The sequence below is a fragment of the Oryx dammah genome, unplaced genomic scaffold (genome assembly GCF_014754425.2).
Source record: "Oryx dammah isolate SB20612 unplaced genomic scaffold, SCBI_Odam_1.1 HiC_scaffold_8, whole genome shotgun sequence".
Classification (NCBI taxonomy): Eukaryota; Metazoa; Chordata; class Mammalia; order Artiodactyla; family Bovidae; genus Oryx; species Oryx dammah.
Genome location: NW_024070192.1, coordinates 25,588,087 through 25,600,787, shown reverse-complemented (window position 1 = coordinate 25,600,787; position 12,701 = coordinate 25,588,087). Strand labels below are relative to the sequence as shown.

The following is a 12,701-nucleotide window of genomic DNA, read 5'->3' as shown; positions in this document are numbered from 1 at the left end:
GAGTACCGAGCCCTGTTCTAGGCATAGGGATATATCAGGGCTGAGGGGCCTGTTTCTGGAGGAGACCTCAGAGGGAGAGGAGGATGTGGGCTGTCCAGGGAAACTGTGGGTAGAAACTCCACCCGCCATAAATCCCAGAGGCTCCCTCAACCCAGGCCGTCACCTTCCCACTGGCCCTCGATGGTCCTGTCTGAGCCAGGGACTCGCTGGCTGGAACATCTGGAATAACTGACGCGATGTGTTGCTCACTCATCTCCACCCACTGAGTGTGTGTCGGGAGGGCGGCAGGTGCGACAGATGGGGAGCTGGCTGTGCAGGTTGGTAACCCTCCTTGAAACGCAGGGTTTTCTGTTTCCTGGGTTGAGAGTCCCCAGATGTCTATGGTGAGGGAAGCTTCCTCAGATACCTGGGAGGCCCACCCAGAAGCTGAGGCCTGGGGCCCTCCCCCCCGCCCCTGCCAGTGCTCACCTCCACCCCTCTCAGGAACATGTCCTCCTGGCTGTCACCTGGCTTTGCCACGGCTTGTCTCCTCCCTAGTTCTGTGACCTCCCTGGTTCTTGTGGTCTGCAGGGCAAAAAATCCTGGGAAAGATGTTATTAACTCAACTGAATTAGTTCTAATCAAAATGGGAACATGGATATATACGGGTGGTAGATTAAATACTGAATTCATGCTAAATTATGAAATTGATAACCATACTGTGGTTAAGGAAGAGAATGTCCTTATTCTTAGGAAACACAGGCTGAAATTATTTAGGGATAAAGGCCACGATATGTGTAACTTACCCTCAAATTGTTCGGGGAAAAATATCTACATTGAGAGAGAAAGAGAAAGCAAATGGGATTAAATATTAACAATGGTTGACATTTTTTCCAATGACAGAGCTAAAAAGAACAGCGCCCCCATTTCTAACTCTTCCTTATCTCTGCACTCCTCCCGTAAAGCCCTGGGATGGGGGATCCTGTGTCTCGTTCGCTCATTCATACGTTAGGGCCCAGTCCATAGAAGACACTCAGAAGTAAGTATGGTTGGCACACTAGAGGCGTTCCTGTCTTTCTATCTTTCCATTTGTCCCTTCATTCACTGACTTATGAGTAAACACTCTGCATCACTCAGCGCACGTCCTCTTGGTTTCCCTAGAGGTATATGGAAGCTTGTCACTCAGTCGTGTCCAACTCTTTGCAACCCCATGGGCTGTGGCCTGCCAGGCTCCTCTGCATGTATGGGAGACCTGGAGACAGACGTACAGAGCCCATTCTGGGGGGTCTTTGTGGTTCTGTGTGGGTCTCAGGCCTCTACCTCAATGCCCCTGACCCGGACATTGATCTTGAGGTTGTCCTCATCCTCCAGGCCTCTCTGGGGATGGGGAGTTTTTAGAGGTGGGGCCCTGCCCACGGGCCTTTGGCGCCTCCTTCCTCCCTTCCTCTTGCTGCCCTTGGAGGGCATGCGTGCTCCCAAATCCCGGACAATGGCTATGGTCCTGGTGGGTGCTGTGCAGCTCTGGGCCACGCGTCCGGCCCAAGAGGGACCTCCCTCCTCTTTCCCACTTTGTGACCCCTCCTAGTCACCCCTGGGCCTGGCCCCCATACCCGCCATCTCTGGGCTCCTGATGTGACATCACAGGGCTCCCCCCAAGCACACACCCCACAGCAGCAGTGACTCCCTGCACCATCTCACCATCTCTTCTCTGGGACATCAAAGGCCCAGGCAGCAGCGTCCCCCTCCTCCCGGCCCTGGGGGTAATCAGAACCCGTGTATGTAAATGCTGGGCCTTTCAAATAAATAAATAAATACTGGAGCACGCTGGGCCTCCCACCCCTTGCTGTTGCCTGGCGCCCTGGGCTGGGACCTAGGCACAGAGCCAGCCCCTGACAAGGTCTCAGGGACCGCCTGGAGCCAGAGGTGTGTGTGAAGAGTTTCGCGTGGGCTGAGGCCTGGCTTATCCTCAGCAGCATCAAAAAGACTGCATGTTGTGGGGGCCCAGGAAGCTGCGAGGGGAGGGAGGGTCCCTCAGCTGGTGCCCTCCATCTCTCACAACCCCACCCATTCTACCTCATGCACAAGCACCCCTCCTTCAACATCTTTGACTCCAGAGCCAGCCTGACTCTTCCTGTTCGATTGCATCCCTCAACATGGGGAAGAAGAAAAACAGATAGGTGTTATGGGAAGGGAACCCTTAATAGGCCAGGGCCCTGCAGATTCCCATAGCAGAGGGTGGAGGGTGGGCTTCATCGAGCATATGAGGCCAGGAGGAGGAGGAGAATGAGGAGAAGAACAAGGATGAGGCAGCCAACACGGTGCTAAATGCTGAAAGAAGAGGGAGCCCCTGTGCCCCAGGCCGGGGAAGCGCTGTCCCATCTCCGGTGGCCAGGGAACATGCCAGGAGGGAGGCATGGGTTCAGGGCTCTCGGTCCTGGCATGTCAGCTGTGTGACCTCCGGCTGGTCACTTAGCATCTCTGGGTCTCAATTTTATCACCTGTAAAATGGCCTCTCCCACAGAGGAGCAGAAAGGATCGTTGAAGATGACCCCAAGGAGGTGCTCTATAAACTGTAAAGAGCAGTGCCCCCACTAGGCTTGTACCCATTGCTAAGAGCGGGACACTTTGAAGGGTGGGGGAGTCCCTGTGTGTCTTCAACTCTCCCACAGGGCCTGGCAGAGAGTAGGTACCAAAAACATGTCTGAATGATTGAATTTTTACAAAATGAACGAATAAATTACAAACTTGACTTCCTCAACGTCTTTAAGTTTTTGCCATGTTCTCATCTTTTTGGCTCAGGTCGCCTTGATGAAAGCAAAGAACCCTCACCCCAGATAAAAGTCTATGCATATTTGAACACAATCTTCAGGATTCACACCCGAGGCCCCAGCTTCAGCGGGGTGTGTGTGTGCTGCTAATAGTGACTTGTGAAGCATGTTCTTCTTGAAGGAGCTTTATGTGAGTGTTATTGTTCTCTCTTACAGATAAAGTAACTGAGGCCCAGAGACACAGAGAGACTTGCAGGGAACAACAGTGAAGATGTACTGAAGCCAGGATTTGTTCAGCATCTCTGCCTCCAAAGGGCTTCAAGGCCTGGGCTTTTACCGGGTTTTGCTCCCTAGAGGTTAAGCTTCTGTCTCGGGCTTTTGAACCCCTAGTTGGAGCTACATTAGACAACGCAACATGTTTCTGGAGGAGGTGGCAAGTGGGTGGCCCACGGGCTGGGGCAGACAGAGGCCAGCTGATGAGTAAAGAGGGCAAATTAGAACATGAGGCCCAGAGAGAACATTCTGTTGAGCTCTGACACCACACCTGGGACAAGAGGCCGAGGGCAGGCCGCAGGGGTGGGGCAGTTTGGGAAGGGAGAGGAGCACAGGGAAACTCTGAGAATGGAAACTCTGAGAATGGAACAGGATGCCCTCTCTGGGAGAGCTCCCCCAGGTGGGGTGGGCACAGTTAAACACCCTGGAGTGAGTTGGAAAAGGCAGGTGGAGGGAGCTTGCAAATACCAGCCACTAGTCACATAGCAACTGGGTGTGTATGAAGGGCTCACTACATGCCCAGCACTGTGCTAAACAATATAAGAGCTCTGTCTTGCTTAGTCCTCGCAAGTCTCTGAAGTAAGAACAAATGATCACAGCCTCCCTTTACAGATATAGAAAATAAGCTACTTGTCCAAAGAAAGTGGTAACGTAGAGGAGGTATGCAATAAATATTTGTCAAACAGATGGATAGTGAGGTGAATGGATGGGCAGATGGTAGATGGGTAAATGGGGGGAGGGGTGGAGGGTGGATGGATGAATAAACCTAGTAAGCATGCCTGATCCCCAAATTTATCTCTTACCTTCTCCCTAATCCTGGGAGGCAGTAAGGAAGAGAAGATCGCTAGAGCCTTTCAGGGGCTCCAAAGGAGAGGCACCCTGGCTGCTTTCCCCTATTTCACTCTGAATAAAATCCAGAGTCATTGCCACGAGGCTCTGTGGGATCCGATTTCAGCCTCATCTCCTACCATCCTCCCCTCCACTCATCTGCTCCACCCACAGTGGGCTCCTTGCTATTCTCTCAACACGCCAAGCTCTCCCCATCTCAGTGCCTTTGCACTGACTGTTCCCTCTGCCCAAGATACCTTCCATCAGCTGTCCACCCAGCTCTCTGCTCAGACATCACATCCTCAGAGAGGCCTGCTATTCCAGATCGAAACTATCATCTGGTCGCTCCCTATTCCCTTATCCATTTTTATTTTTCTCCTAAATAGGAGAGTTCTCCTAACCAACCAGCATCTTATCTGTTTGTGTCTGTCCCCCTCACCCCCAGTCAGGAACATGAACTCAGTGAAAATAAAGGCTTTGTTCTGTTTACAGCTGTACACGAAGCACCTAAAACGATAACTTGTACTGTCAATGTAAATAAATATTTGCTGAGATCGTTCTCTAAGTCTGTGAATCTTTCTGTTTTGTGAGTTCACCTGTATCATTTCTTTTAGATTCCACATATAAGGGGTATCACATGATATTTCTTTTCTGTCTGACTTCCCTCTGTATAATGAACTTATGGTTCCTGGTGGGGAAGGTTGTGGAGAAGGGATGGTCAGGGAGTTTGGGATGGACGTGTGCACATTGCTATATTTTAAATGGATAGCCAACAAGGACGTAGGGTGTAGCACATGGAACTCGGCTCAATGTTATGTGGCAGCCTGGATGGGAGGGGAGTTTGGAGGAGAATGGATACATGTATAGGTATGGCTGAGTTCCTTTGCTGTCCACCTGAAATTTTAACAACATTGTTAATCTGCTATACCAATACAAAATTAAAAGTTTAAAAGCAAATAAACAACCATGATCATTCCTGACAAGAAAGATAGGCCTTGCTCACAGGCACTGCTGGGCTTAAACATGTGCTCAATTCATGTGGGAAATTGTCCCTCCTCCAAAAAGCCCTCTTGAATTTACACTTTTTTCAGCAAAAGAACCCCAAAATCCCCAGGGCTGAACTCTCCTTGCTATTTCCAATGGGACACAGTGTCTCTTTCCTGTCCTCTACTCCCCAGCCTGTGATCTTTCCAGTGAGAGGAAGAGGGAGAGGGCCGGGCTCCGGGGTGCCCTCCTGGCCAGCCTACAGCAATCGTGCCCCAGCCAGGAGGCGGGAGGCGGTGCCCCAGGCTTAAGGCATGAATGGGGCGGGAGGCGGATGAAAGACAGCCAGCGCTCCTGGCCTAACGTACAAAGAGGCCAGAGCAGGTGCAAGGGAGGCCTGGGGCCCGCTGAGAGGAGAAACTGGATCTGGATCTGGAGATCAGTTTCACTCACAGCACTGCAGGTTTCCATTAGCTTTCTGTGGCTGTCACTCATGCTTCAGGGACAAAGCTATGGCTGGAGGTTAAGGAGAGCCAGAAGCCTGGGGATGGGGGCTCTTTTCTCCCTGGGGCAGTCATGTCTCCACTTCCCAGGAGGCAGCTGCTCGAGGAGACCGTGGGAGCTTAGGGAAGATGGGCCAACATCAGCATTTTATAGATGGGACCAAAGAGACCTCCAGGTACAATGACTCACCCAGGTCACACAACTACTAACAGAGCTGGGACCTGAATCCAGGAGTCCCCACAATGGGGTCAGCTCTTGGGAACTGATTTTTATATACAACCTGTTCTGTCTCCTGGGGGCCTAAATCCATGTGACTGAGGCTGGGAAGTCTCTACAGTGCAGCTAAGTTTGGGCTGGGTCTGGATGGCACATGGAGAGGGCAGGTCCAGGGAAAGGACCCAGACAGGGCTGCCACAGGCAGACAAGTTGGGCAGGCAGGGATGGGTCTCCCTGAGCAGAAGCCCAGCTCCAAAGAGATCAGGTAGAGGGGACACCTTGCTCCCACAGAGCTGCCCAAAGCTATCGGGACCCCACCCCTGCAACAGCTGCATTGCCCTGGGCTATGGAGGAGCCTGTGAAGGGGGCAGGGAAAGGTCTGTGTTTTTGGTGGGGGCAGGGTGGGAGGGGAAGGAAGAGGAGGACAAAGCCAGCCTGTGTGGCACCTGGGACATTCCCAGTCTCTGTCCTGTCCCTCCCTGATTCTGCTTGGACAGGGTGGGAACAATGCCCCCATTGATGCCCATACCCCCAGGGATAACATCTCTGTGTCCCCTGGGACAGGCGCCAAGCAGGTGAGCCTGGTGGGGGTTGGGAGCCTGCTCTACACATGAGAGGCAGGACCTCGGGGATGGAGCAAGAGGTCCAGGGGGCAGAGGTTTCCCTTGGAGACCAGAGCACGGAGATAGTGGTGGCCACAGCAGAAAGGACTGGGATCAGACTTCTGGGTAGGGCAGGAAACTCATTTCCCAGACGGGATGGAGCCCTTCTCTGCTCTGAGAGGGAGCACGGGAGTAACAAGGACCCAACCCCTGATCACAGGAGCTGCTGGTGTGGGAAGAAGAGCCCAAGAGATGAGGACTAACCCTTTCCTTTAGTAGAGAAGCAACAGAAGAAGCAGGTGGAGGACTAAGGGTGACACAGACCTTGGTTTTATCCAAAAAGTACAAGTCTGACATGGCTTTCCGTGCCAGAAACAGAAATGACTCATTACCTACTGGGGGCATCTACTGGATTTCCAATCAACAAGACCTCAAATAAAATAAGAAGCTACATTTGCTATAATTTTAAGAAGAAACTCAGCTGGAGAAGGTGTGAAGGAAAGGGAGCCTCTTACACTGTTGGTAGGAAGGTAAATTGGTTCAGCCACTATGGAAATCAGTATGGAGTTTCCTTAAAAAGCTAAAAATAGAGTTACCATACAACCCAGCAATCCCACTCCTGGGCATACATCTGGAAAAGACAAAAACTAATTTGAAAAGATACATACATCTCAAAATTCACAGAAGCACTATTTAGAATAGCCAGGACATGAAAGCAAACTGAATGTCCATCAACAGAAGAATGGATAAAGATGTCACATTTCTATACAGTGGAATATTATTCCTCCTGCCCTCAGTCTTTCCCAGGATCAGGGTCTTTTCCAATGAGTCAGTTCTTCACATCAGGTGGCCAAAGTATTGGAGCTTCAGGTTCAGCACCAGTCCTTCCAATGAACATTCAGGGTTGATTTCCCTTAAGACTGACTGGCTTGATCTCCTTGCTGTCCAAGGGACTCTCAAGAGTCTTCTCCAGCATCACAGTTAGAAAGCATAAATTTTTGGCACTCAGTCTTCTTTATAGTCCAACTCTTATATCCATACATGACTACTGGAAAAACCATAGCTTTGACTATAAGAACCTATACTATATAGCAGAGGGAATTTATGGAAAAGAATCAGAAAATCTAAAATGGAAAAGAATCAGAAAAATACATTGTATACATATTATATATATAATATGTATATGTATATATCTGAATCACATTGCTGTATATGTGAAACTAATACAACATAGTAACCAACTGTATTTCAATAAAAAAGAAGAGGAAAAAGAAGAAGAAATTCAATACTGTAGACTTCATCACTCTTTGGAGCACCCACCTGAGCGGAACTGTCCAGGGCTAGGTCAAAGGACTCCTGCTGGGGTACAAGGAGAAACGAGTACCCTGGAGCCTGCTCAGGCTGGGTGACCCAGCGGGAGAGTCACCTTCTCTGGGCTCAGTAACTCAGCTCTGAAGAGGGGCCAGAAGCCAGAGCAGCCTGACGTCAGTGGACTGGTCAGCCTCTGCCTCCCCCACAGGAGTGCCCGGCCCCACAGTCAGGAGCCCTGGCCTGGAACATGCCTGGCACGTGCTAGCCTTGGGAGCTCAGGAACTGTCTGGTGAATTAATTTTGAACAGAGTGTGGGTGAAAGCTTTTTAAATTAGAGGTTGTATCAACATGATTAACAATCCAGTGTGAAGGAGGACTCAGGTCATGCTCTCAAGAAGCCTATGTTCATTGAGCACAAAGATGATAAGACAGTGGTTCAGGGAAGAGTGGAGCTTCCCAGGTGAGGGCCCCGGGGACAACATTAAGGACAGGGAGGCACTGAGATGCCCTCGAAGGATGGGAACTGTTCTAACAAGCAGGGATGGGGCGATGGGAGGTCCTCAAAACAGAAGGGTGAAGAGCCAGTCACTCACTGACTCATTCAAACTGCTGGCTGACATTTCTTGAGCCCCCGCTGGGCACTGGGGGAACAGACATGACAAGGTGTGTCCCTGCCCTCAAGGAAACCACCACAGCAATTCCATCACTGCCTGGGGCGGGGGGGGGGGGTGGCGGGCGCCAGCTAGTCTTCATCAAGGAGGCATTTTCTCAGCCTAGACTGGGGGTGACTTGGTTAGCAAGGGGAGTACATGCCATGCGTATAAGTGCGGGAGCGCATGTCATGTGAAAAGGTGGGAGAGTCTGGGGCCCACTGGAAGAGGATTATTTTTCTGTAGGTAATGGGAGCCATGGAAGGCTCTTGAGCAAGGGAGTCCACATTTTCAGCAAGGTCCTTTGGAAATAGCCCTGGCTGTCACAAAGAGGCCAAGCTAGACATAGAGAAGGGAGGGGAGGAACATAAAAGTCCACCTGGGGTATGGTGGGGCCAGGCTGAACAGGGAGGAGGGGCAGGTTGGAAGTGGCAGGGAAGGAGACAGGAAAAGTGGGCAAAGCAACTGGCTTGAGGGAAAAAGGCACGAGCTCCAGGCTATCATCTTGCCTGGAGAATCCCAGGGATAAGGGAGCCTGGTGGGCTGCCGTCTATGGGGTTGCACAGAGTCGAACATGACTGAAGCGACTTAGCAGCAGCAGCAGCCAGGCTATCAGAGGACAGAAGTGAGGTGGAGGGCTTCACAACCTTTCAAGCAGGAAGGATATCTTGGAGGCTTAAGGGAGCCCCCATCCTGTGCAAAGCTCCTTCCTGCAATAGCTGCTCAGAGAACTTCAGTGAAGGGATGCTCCCTCCCCATCATTAGCCTGTCCTATGGTAGAACAGCTCCAGCAGCTATGGAAAAGGGCTTCTGGAGTCCTGTTTAAATAGAAAGTAGGTCAATGGATGGATAGATGGATGAATGGATGCAAGAACACACACAGACTGAGCAGAGGGTGAAAAGAGCACATCTTGATATCCCCCATGCCAACCCTCCTAGCTCCAGTCCTGATCTTCCTTATCTCTCCTGCCCTCTCCTGCAGGAAGCCTGCCCTTACTTCCTACCCAGGCAGCTTTCCTCTCCACCTCCCTGGTTCCCCTAACTCAGACTCGTTGGGTCATATGTCACTCTAGGGCTGTAGTCTGGGAGCTGCAGGGGCAGAGACAGAACTGAGGTTCATGTCCTCTGGTGTCCACATAGAACCCATCTCCAGGGGACCTCAGGATAGGAATGGTGGCAGGGAAGTAACCAGACTTGATCCCCACTGCAGGAGTCAGTGCACATTGCAGGCAGCCTGCCCGGGGGACTTCCTCCTGTCCTCAGTCTTAAAGCCCCTCCTCTGGGGGGCAGGTCACCTGCTTCAAGCAGGTCCCAGCTGGGATCTCAGGTAGAGGCGTCTGCCATCACACTTTACAAAGCTGTAAAAGGGGCTAATGACCCCTTCCGCCGGCCCCCAGCTGACAGGAGGGGCAGAGGAATGCTGGCAGGGCTCAGCAGGTTCCACATGAAAGTGCACAGAAACCTGGGAGGAATTTTTATCCTCCTGGGGAGGTTGGGGGAAGGGAGGAATGTCACCTGGAAACCATCCACCCTTTCCTCCCCTCTCAGGAATTCTCAGCCTTGAAAAATTAGGAAATCTAGACTCCCCCCCCTCCACTAAAAACCAACCATATCCTTTTTATAGACAGCCCCACATTTGATGGCCCCTCTTTTAAAATAGTCCTCTCTTGAGGACATTTACCGTGTGCTAAGCAGTGTTGCAAACTCTCCCCAATGCAATCCTCTGATTAGCCCTATGTACCTGGTATTCTGATTTCCTCATTTTACAGATGCCAACACTGAGGCACAGAGAAGTTAAGTAATTTCCCCAAGGTCCCACAGCAAGCAAGTAACAGGATGTGAGCCTGCACCCTTATCCACTTTCCAAAAGGAGTCATTTCTTTCTGATCCTGGAGGGAGCTGGAACCCCAGCCGACAACAAGGGTGAGCAGAGAGGAAGCTGGATTCACAACTTGTCTGATTTCTTCCTGCAGCCCCGCACCCTGGGCTGGGAGAGATGGTCTCATTTCTTAGAGGCAGAGCCCAAAGCCCCTCCTTCTCGGCCAGTTGAGAGGAGGTCAGAAGGCAGACTGCTCTTCCATCCACCTGGACTCCAATTAGAGGAGACAACACATACCCAGCAAAGAGAGTCATAGGGAGCCTAAGAGAGGATCCTGGATACAAATCTTCCCTCCACTGCTCACAGCTGTGTGGTCTTGATACATTCCTTCACCTTCCGGAGCCTAGTTTCCTCATCTGTGAAAGGGAGAAGGTAACAGGACCTATTTCATTGGACAGTTATAAGGATTAAACATGTCATCTGCTCAAATGTTTAGCCCCGTGCCTAAAATGTAGGAGGCCCTAGGTCAGGGTCAGCCAGCAGAAAAGCTGCAATATCCAGAAGAGGGAAGTGGCCTGCACTGGGGGGTGTTTTGTGCCCCGCCTCCCAGGAGGGACCTAGTCACCAACTGCAGTTCCTTCATGGGCAAACCTGTGGACCAGGGGTGGGGGGTGGGAGTTGGAGGGAGGCAACATGCACCAGCTAGGCACAGACCCCTAGCACCTTGAAGCCAGAGGAGAACCAGACCAACCAGCAGGCAGACTTTTTCCTCTGAGTAAGTGCCTGCACCTGCCAGTGCATCTCCCTCTGAAAAGTGAGGGTGTTCCCGCTGGCCCAGATGCTGGCGCTGGGTGTTGATTTTCTCTCCTTTATCCATCCTTCTCAGGTGTCTGCAAAGGCAGCCCGGTCTTAGTGGGGAGGGGAGAGGTCTGTAGGTGCCATAGCCTTGGGGAAACAAAGACAGCCTTCTAGGAGAAGAGCAAGTGTTTGCCTCCAGCTCGTTGCTGTTAATCAGCCTTGGGGGAGATCAGCAGAGGCCCTTCCCCTAAGGGTTTAGCCTGTGAGTGACTGAAAGTGGCCTCCGGCCTGGAGCAGAGGACTAAGTAGCTAGGGGAGGGGGCGAGAAACAGGAGGCTTTCTCAGAGGGCCATGTAGCAAAGGCTTATCTGCCCCTTGGGGTCTGAGTCTGAGGCCTGGTGGAGGAAGGGAATGCAGCCAGACCTGACTCCCTTCCTCTGTCCTGTCCCTCTGGGTCCCTCCAACCCTCTGTTCTCAAACAAGGTCATATCCCTCCAAGTGCCCACCCTGCTGTCTGGAATGGCCATACCTCCTAAACATCTTGAAATACACTCTTCCCCTCCTCCCCCTCTTCTTCCTTCTCTTGCCCATCCTCCTCCTCTAGGAAGCTTTCCACAGAGGACTGTTGTCTTCTCAGATCTCCGGCTAGGATCCACCCCTCCCACCTGCTGCTTCCCCAGCAAATATGCTGAGTCATGACTTGATGTTGAATTTGGTGATTGGCTGAGTTCTGGACCCTGTGAGAGCAGGCTTTAGAGTCACAAAAGCTGCAGTGAAGCAGGTAAATGAGCAGGCTCTGAAGTCGGATAGATGCAGGCTGGGCTGCCTGTCCCAGGGCTCTTGGGGATGAGCAAACTTGCCCTCTCTGTGCCTCAATTCTCTCACTGTGGAGCAGTACATGACATCATGCATGAAAAGTTTTATAACAGTGCCTGGCACTATTATTGTGATGGCAGTTATTCCAGTCGTAATATCTCAGGACTACATCAGCTCTGGAACAGTGACAGATTTTATTTTCTTGGGCTCCAAAATCACCGCGGACAGTGACTGCAGCCATGAAATTAAAAGATGCTTGCTCCTTGGAAGAAAAGCTATGAAAAACCTAGACAGTGTACTAAAAAGCAGAGACATCACTGCTGGCAAATGTCTGTATAGTCAAAGCTATGGTTTTGCCAGTAGTCATGTACAGGTTTGAGAGCTGGACAATAAATAAAAAAGGCTAAGTGCCGAATAACTGATGCTTTCGAACTGTGGTGCTGGAGAAGACTTTGAGAGTCCCTTGGACCACAAGGAGATCCAACCAGTCAATCCTAAAGGAAATCAGTCCTGAATATTCATTGGAAGGACAGATGCTGAAGCTGAAGCTCCAATACTTTGGCCACCTGATGCGAAGAACCGACTCATTGGAAAAGACCTTGATGCTGGGAAAGATTGAAGGCAGGAGGTGAAGGGGACAATAGAGGATGAGACGGTTAGACGGTAACACTGACTCAATGGACATGAGTTTGAGCAAGCTCAGGGAGATAGTGAAGGACAGGGAAGCCTGGCGTGCTGCAGTCCATGGGGTCGCACAGAGCCAGACACTATTGAGCAACAACAGCAAGGATCATAGGACCACAGAGGCTTAGGTCAGGCAGAGGCTTGGGCGCGCACTTCAGCAGCACATATACTAATACAAATACAATACAAAGGAGATTAGCATGGCCCCTGTGCAAGGATTACATGCCAATTTGTAAAGAGTTCCATATTTTTTCATTGAAAAAGACACATATACCCCAATGTTCATTGCAGCACTCTTTACAATAGCTAGGACATGGAAGCAACCTAGATGTCCATCAACAGATAAATGGATAAAGAAGCTCTGGTAAATATATACAATGGAATATTACTCAGCCATAAAAAGGAACACATTTGAGTCAGTTCTAATGAGGTGGATGAACTGAGAGCCTATTATACAGAGTGAAGTAAG

General features: G+C 50.9%; 1 long non-coding RNA gene and 1 other non-coding gene across 2 annotated transcripts; one reads left to right on the top strand and one right to left on the bottom strand.

Moving 5' to 3' along the window:
• Positions 1 to 476: 476 nt before the first annotated feature.
• LOC120867351 lies at positions 477 to 1,726 on the bottom strand. The gene is made up of 3 exons (XR_005721862.1): positions 1,590 to 1,726; positions 786 to 810; positions 477 to 581 (listed from the first exon to the last, which is right to left on the bottom strand). It is a non-coding gene; the product is annotated as an uncharacterized LOC120867351 (long non-coding RNA).
• Positions 1,727 to 12,379: 10,653 nt separating this feature from the next.
• LOC120867524 lies at positions 12,380 to 12,484 on the top strand. The gene has a single exon (XR_005721946.1). It is a non-coding gene; the product is annotated as a U6 spliceosomal RNA (small nuclear RNA).
• Positions 12,485 to 12,701: the final 217 nt, after the last annotated feature.